A 7,215-nucleotide genomic window follows, 5' to 3' on the forward strand; every position below is an offset into this window, starting at 1 on the left:
AGAGCTAGGGATTTTGAACATTTCTTCATGTGCTTCTTAGCCATCTGAATGTCTTCTTTGGTGAAGTGTCTGTTCATATCCTGTGCCCATTTTTCAATTGCATTGTTTACCTTTATCTTGTTGTGGTGGTAAACGTTAATTTAAATTTAAAAAAATGCATTATAAAATAAAAAAAGTTGCAATTCACCGGTTTGAAACCACTGGGGACTCTGCTGGTGGGAAAAGGGGTCTTACCTCTGGTGAAGATTTACAGCCTCGGGTGGCAGTCTTTGGAAAAACAAATCATGCTGAGAAAGGTGATTGCTGTTGTGAGGTGTAATCAAGTCAACTATGATTCATAGTTGACCCTATGAACAACAGATCTGAACCACACTCTGTTCCGTGCGTCAACATCATCTTTGTCCTGCACAGGCCCCTATGATAGTTTCTGTGTCAACCCAACTTAGTGAGAGTCTTCCTCTCTTTCACTGACGCTCTGCCCTTCCCAGCGTGATGTTTCTCTCCAAGGACTACTTCCTCTTGAAAATATGGCCGAAGTGTGGGAGGTGAAGTTTTGACATTCTTGCCCAGGCCATGACATACTCAATAATCTTCATCAACACCACAATTCAAAGGCATCAAGTAATTTTGGGTCTTCCTTACTCACTGCCCAATTTTGGGGTACATAGCAAACAGTTGAAAAGACCATGACTTAGATCAAGTGTACCTTAGTCTTTAAACTGTCATCATTGCTCTTTAGAACTTCAGAGAGGTCCTTGAGAGCAAATTTTCCCAATGCAACATGTCTTTTGATTCCTTGACAGCTGGTACCATGGGTGTGTTCAAGTAAAATGAAATCTTTGACAGTCTTTTCTCCATCTACCATAATGTCGGCTATTGGTCCAGGGTTGAGGATTTTGGTTTCCTTGATGTTGAGACATAACCCATATTGAAGGCTGTAGTCTTAATTCTTCTGCAACAATTGCTTCAAGTCCTGTTCAGTCTCTGTAAACATCATTATGCCATCTGCATCACAGATGTTGGAAAGGTCGAGTGTCAGCAAAAAAAGGTAGACCTCAACTAGATGGATTGACACAGTGACTGTAACAATGAATTTGAGTTTGGTGGAGATCGTGAGGTTAGCTGGAGATAGGGCCAGGCTTTGATTTGTCATTCACAGAGTTACAGTGAATAGTAGTTGACTCCATGACAACTCACAAGACATTTACTGTTGTACTTTGTATATTCTTTTCCTCAGACTGCAAAAAACCAACCAACCAAAAAAAACCAACTCCAAAAAACAAAGAGAGAGAATAAAAGAATAGAAAATTTCTATTTCAAAGAATACAAAGTTATTTTCTAAAGGTTCTGGAATCTAAAATTTCAAACTAAGATGTTAGTAAGATCCTCCTTTTTTCTCTCTCAGCTTTTCTGATTGCTGGCAAACCTTGACATTCATAGACTTGTAGGTGCTTTACTCCAATTCTAAATTCATTTTCACATGATTATCTTTCCTTTGTTTTTTTTCCACAAAAATTTACTTGTGTGTCTATACTCAAATTTCCTTATAAAGATAAATAAGGTCCAGTACAGTAGACTATACTGTAGACTATACTGTAATTTGATAACACCTGAAAAGATAATATTTTAAGCGTCATATTCCCTGATACTGGAAGTTAGGATTCCAGTATATCTTTTTTGGGGAATGCAGTTTAGAGTACAGCATTTCAAGAAAATAAATATAAGCAAGTATATAACAATGAAACGTTTATAGCCCAAGAAAGTAATTTAATTAACTTGATTGCAGTGAGTTACTTTGTTGTTGTGTTGTTGTTATTATGTGCCGTTGAGTTGACTCCAATTCATAGCCACCCTGTGTTCAACAGCTCTGAACCCTCCTCTACCCTCAGCCAATTTGGTCACTTCTGACACACCTACCCCCATTATTCCAGTCACTGAGTTGATCCATCTCATCCAGGGTCTTCCTCTCTTGCCTAGAGCTCACTAAAAGAGCCTTGGTGGTACAGTGGTTAAGCACTCAGCTAGTAACCAAAAAATCAGCAATTTGAACCCACCAGCCACTCTCCTGGAGAAAAATGTTGCAATATACTTCCTTCCTTCAAAATTTACAGTGTTAGAAATCCTAAGGAGTGTCTGTGACTCTAAAGAAACTTTACAGCAATGAGGGGTTTTTATTCAGATTTTGGACTTGCTAAAATATGTGTTTTGGGATGGATGTATTAGTTTTTAAAATAGTCTTAAAACTATTTTAAAATATTTTAAGATAGTTTTTATAATAGTTTATAATTTAATTTTATTTTCTTTTTTAGAGAATTGCTGATGTAAAGGGGAAATGGTTTTGAGTTGTTCTAGGACCATGGAGGGGAGAGGTATGACCACAGCGAAAAGGAGCAGAAGTTGGGAAAGGAACTTGGCTCTTTCAGGTGAAAGAGGACTGGTCAGAAAAAGCAGGAAGATTGATCTGAATTAGGCCCCAGTTTGATTGCATTTGATTTATCGTTGCCTATAATAAGTTGCTCTGGCCAGTCTCCAAAGCTTTATTGAGTTTAGATAAATCTATTACCACTTTCCCACAGATAGAGGGTTATTGGGTTTGATTGCTGTCCACAGTGGCAGTAGATTTAAAGCATGTAACCATTTGGTGCAGATGGATACGATAGTGAAGGATATGGGGTGGGAAGTCCTAGGTATCAGGGAGGAATGGAACCGGGGAAGTTGGAAAAGGGAACTTCATCTCAAGAGTTGCTGGAGAAACCAGCAGAATACAGAGAGCGAACTTCTAGAACAGACAGGAATGGAGGAATTCCTCAAACATTCAGCTATTTAATAATTTTATTAAAATAATGACATTTCCAGTGTCTACACCACTGGAAAATTTCTCTAAGTCATTGCTGTCAGCCTGATATTTGTTCTTTGAAAGTAAGGTTGCTTACAACTACTGCATTGATTTCATTCTGTCGAACGTGGTGGAGTGCAACCAGTCATACTTCTTTACTGATTATTCTTCACCTTTCCAATCAGTCAACACTTTGGTTTTATTAAGGATCATAGTGTTGACATTGAATGAGGGGAAGCAGACATTTGCTTGTGATAATTATGTATCACACACATTGTACTTACGTTATCACATTTCTAGTAACTCTTTATCCTTTTAACCGTTAATGAGTATCCATTATATGACAGACTCTAGAAGTCAGAGAAAGAGAAAATTCTAACTTTCCAGCAATTGAAGTGTAACGGGGGAGAAAATAGACCTAAAATAGACAACTGCAGCATGGTGCCATAAATGCAGTGAGGTAGGAACGTGGCAATCTAGGTGAGGGGAAACACAAAATCAGAACCCAAACCAGTGGGATTGAGTCATTTCCAATTCATGGCAAACCCACATCAGGTTTTTGAGGCTGTAAACTTAATGGGAGAAACTTGGTTTCACCCTCTCCAAGACAGACCTCTATGTTTTCTAGGCAGTCCATGATATGTTCACAACCCTGCTCAACACAACTCAAAGCCATTGTTTCTTCTTCTGTCATCCTTAGTCATTGTCCAGTTCTATGATGCATAGCAAGTAATTGAGAAGAACATGGATCAGGCACAACTTGACATCGTTTCTAGACTGACATCATTGCTTTTCAGTATGCTGCAGAGGTCCCTGACTACAGATTTTCCCAATGCAATTAATCTTTTGATTCTCTGACTGCTGGTGCAAAGAGTGTTGATTGTGGAGCTTGTCCACTTAGTAAGCAATAAGATAAAAACTTGTTTACAACTAAAATGATTTTTTTCTTTTAATGTGTATGAGACATTTTCTCAAATAACTATCAAGATAAAGTATATATATAAAATAAGTTGTTTGAACCCAACTACTTAATAAAATTATTAGGTATAACTTTTGGCTTAAGAGCATGGTAAAAGGAATAATTAGTATACAAAAGGTAGTATAAATTGAGAAAATCTGGACACTTCTACCTTGGGGTAAATTGTTGCAAGTGGACTTTCTGGTTCTGAGACTACAAATGATTTTGCCAATTGCCTCTAAGAAAGATTCTGCTAATTTAAAGATCTCCTTGAAGATTAGTTTTCTCTTATTTAGACTGGTAACCCTAAATAAACATTCCTAGAGAATTGTTTTCGTTGTACTGTCCAGGGGGAACTGATGCAGAGTTGATCATGTATTGGGTTTTCAGAGGCTACAGATCTCTCAGGACGAGAGCAGAGTTGCTGGTGGTGTCTAACCATTTACCCTGGGATTGGCAACAAAACTCCTTACCACTAATCCACCCTGTAGGTGTTCATAAAAGATTAGTGTTTTCTAATGAGTAGCAGTGATTCATTGTGCCGAATTATCCTCTGGGAAACTTAAAGAGGAGTTAGAGCAAACAAAGCAAAAACCAACCCTTTAATTATTTAGACTTGGGATCTGAAGGCCCAAGTTGTCTTGCCCCCAGAATCTGGAACAGTTCTGACAGAGCAGGGATTCAGTAAAATATATAGTTGATTAAATGAATGGAAAAAAAACACACCCCAAAACAACAAAACAACCCCTATTCAAGCATTTTTCTAAGGTAAGGGGGGGGGGAAATGGTGACAGTAAAAGTCCATGTATTTTAGTTTTTCTAAAAGATAAAATTTTGAATTCTTAGTTACCTTTTCATTTCATATTTTAAAAAGGGGAATAATTTTGTCAATATGTTGTTGTTGTTGTTAGGTTCAACTACACTTCACAGTGACCTGGTGAACAGCCAGACTAAACCCTGCCCCATCTTGTGCCGTCCTCATCATCTCTGACACACTAGAGCCCACTACTAAAGTCACAGTGTCACGCGATCTCGATGGGGGTCTCGCAATCCTTGGATGACCCTCCATCGTCCTAAGCATCATGTCCCTTTCCAAGGACTAGCCTTACCTAGCCAAAGTACTGAAGAGCAATGGTGTCTCTCTGAGACTAAGGTGCGTCTGATTCAGGCCATGGTCTTCACAATCACTTGTTATGCATCAGAGAGTTGGACAATGACCAAGGAGGATAGAAGGAGAATTGATGCCTTTGAGCTGTGGTACTGGAGAAGAGTATTGAGAATACCATGGACTGCTAGGAAAACAGACAGATTCATCCTGAAAAGGGTTAAACTGGGTGGCTCCTTGGGGGTAAGGATTCTGAGGCTCCGTCTAACATACTTTGGTCATATTGTGAGGAGAGACCGGTCCTTGGAGAAGGACATCATGCTTGGGAGGGTGGAGGGACAGCGCAGGAGGGGAAGGCCCTCTCTCTGTGAGGTGGATTGATTCAGTGACTGGGGTAATCAGGATGGGTGTGTCAGAGACAGTGCAATTGGCATAGGATAGAGCACGGTTTAGGGCTGTTGTACATAGGGTCGCTATGAGTCACAAGCGACTCGACAGCACATAACAACAACAACAGCTACATGTCCAGAGTATGAAAGCTTTACCATCCTTGCCTCCAAGGAACTCTCTGGATGCACCTTTTACAGGACATATCTGTTTGTTCTTTTGGCAATCCATGGGATATTCAGTACACTTCTGCAGTACCACAATTCAAAGGCATCAAATGTCATCCTTATTCTGTCATCCTTATTCATTGTCCAGCTCTCTGATGCGTATCAGGTGATTGAAAAGACCATGGCCTGAATCAGGGGCACCTTAGTCTTCAAACTGACATCTGCTTTTTGGAGAAGACCCTGACTTGCCAATGCAATACATCTCCTGATTTCTTGACTGCTGGTACTAAAGATGTTGATTGTTGATCCAAGCAAGATGAATTTATTGATAACTTCAATCCTTTCTCCATCTATCATATCTTTGACTGTCAGCCCTGTGGTAAGATTTCTTTTCTTGATGTTGACATGCAATCCATCCAGAAGGTTGCAATCCTTAATCTTCTGCAAAAAGTGTTTACTATCCCCCTCAATTTTAGCAAGCAAGGTTACATAACACAGGTTGTTGATAAATCTTCCTCTGATCTTGATATCACATTCCTCTTCATCAAGTCTGGCTTTGCTAATTATTTGCTCAGTATGTAGACTGAGTAGGTATGGAGAAAGGATACAACCCTGATGCATGCCTTTCCTAATTTTAAACCATACGGTATTCCCTTCCTGTGTTTGCGCAACAGCCTGTAGATCTAGTTATAGCAATCTCATGAGCACAATTTGATGTTTTGAGATTCCCATTCTTCTCAATGGTAGCCATAATTTATTATGATCCACATAGCCAAATGTCTTTCCCTAGTCAATGAAAAACAAATAAACCTTCTTCTGGTATTCTCTGTGTTCAGCCAGGATCCATCTGACACCAGCAATAACATCCCTGGTCGTGCAACCATTTTTCAGCCCAGTTTGAACTTCTGGCAGTTTTCTGTCTCTGTACTATTTGAGCTGTTTTTGGATAACCTTCAGCAATATTTTGCTTACATGTGATGTTAATAGTATTGTTTGATAATTTCCACATTCTATTAGATCCCCTTTCTTGGGAATAGGCAGCTGTCCTCCAAGTCCTCGCATAGACTGGTGAGCACATCCAGGGCTACCTGCTAGAGTTTGGAAATCAGCTACACTTGCACCTAATTAGCATAACTCTTCCTATACATTCTCTGTTGATTTGCTGTTCCAGTCGTTTTTGGATAATCTTCAGCAGAATTTTGCTTGCATGTGACATTAATGATATTGTTCTATAATTTCCACACTGTGTTGGATCACCTTTCTTTGGAAAGGGAACAAATATAGATCTCTTCCAGTCAGTTGGCCAAGTGGTGGTCCTCCAGATTTCTTGGCACAATTTGGTGAACACATCCAGGGCAGCATCTGTTAGCTGAAATACGTCAACTGGTATACCATCTGTTCCTGGGACCTTATTTGTTTCCAATTCCTTCAAAGCAGCTTGAACTTCTTCCTTTATCACCATGGGCTCTTGCTCATATATTGTTTCATGAAATTTTTCTGTGTCTGCCAATTCCTTTCGGTACAATGACTCTGTATACTCTTTTCATCTTCTTTTAATATTTCCTGGATCACTTAATATTCTGCCCAAAGTATCCTTAAGTATTGTAACTTGAGGTTTGAATTTGTTCTTTAGTTCCTTGAGCTTAAGAAATGCTGAGCGACAGCCGACACCTCGTCCGCCCCGGAGCACAGGCCCCTTCGCATAGTCACTGCTGCCGGTTCACACCCGCCACCCCCAGCTCACCATGGATGATGACATCGC

This window comes from Elephantulus edwardii, unplaced genomic scaffold, assembly GCF_000299155.1.
Source record: "Elephantulus edwardii isolate Elephantulus edwardi_28Jun2011 unplaced genomic scaffold, EleEdw1.0 scaffold00027, whole genome shotgun sequence".
Classification (NCBI taxonomy): domain Eukaryota; kingdom Metazoa; phylum Chordata; class Mammalia; order Macroscelidea; family Macroscelididae; genus Elephantulus; species Elephantulus edwardii.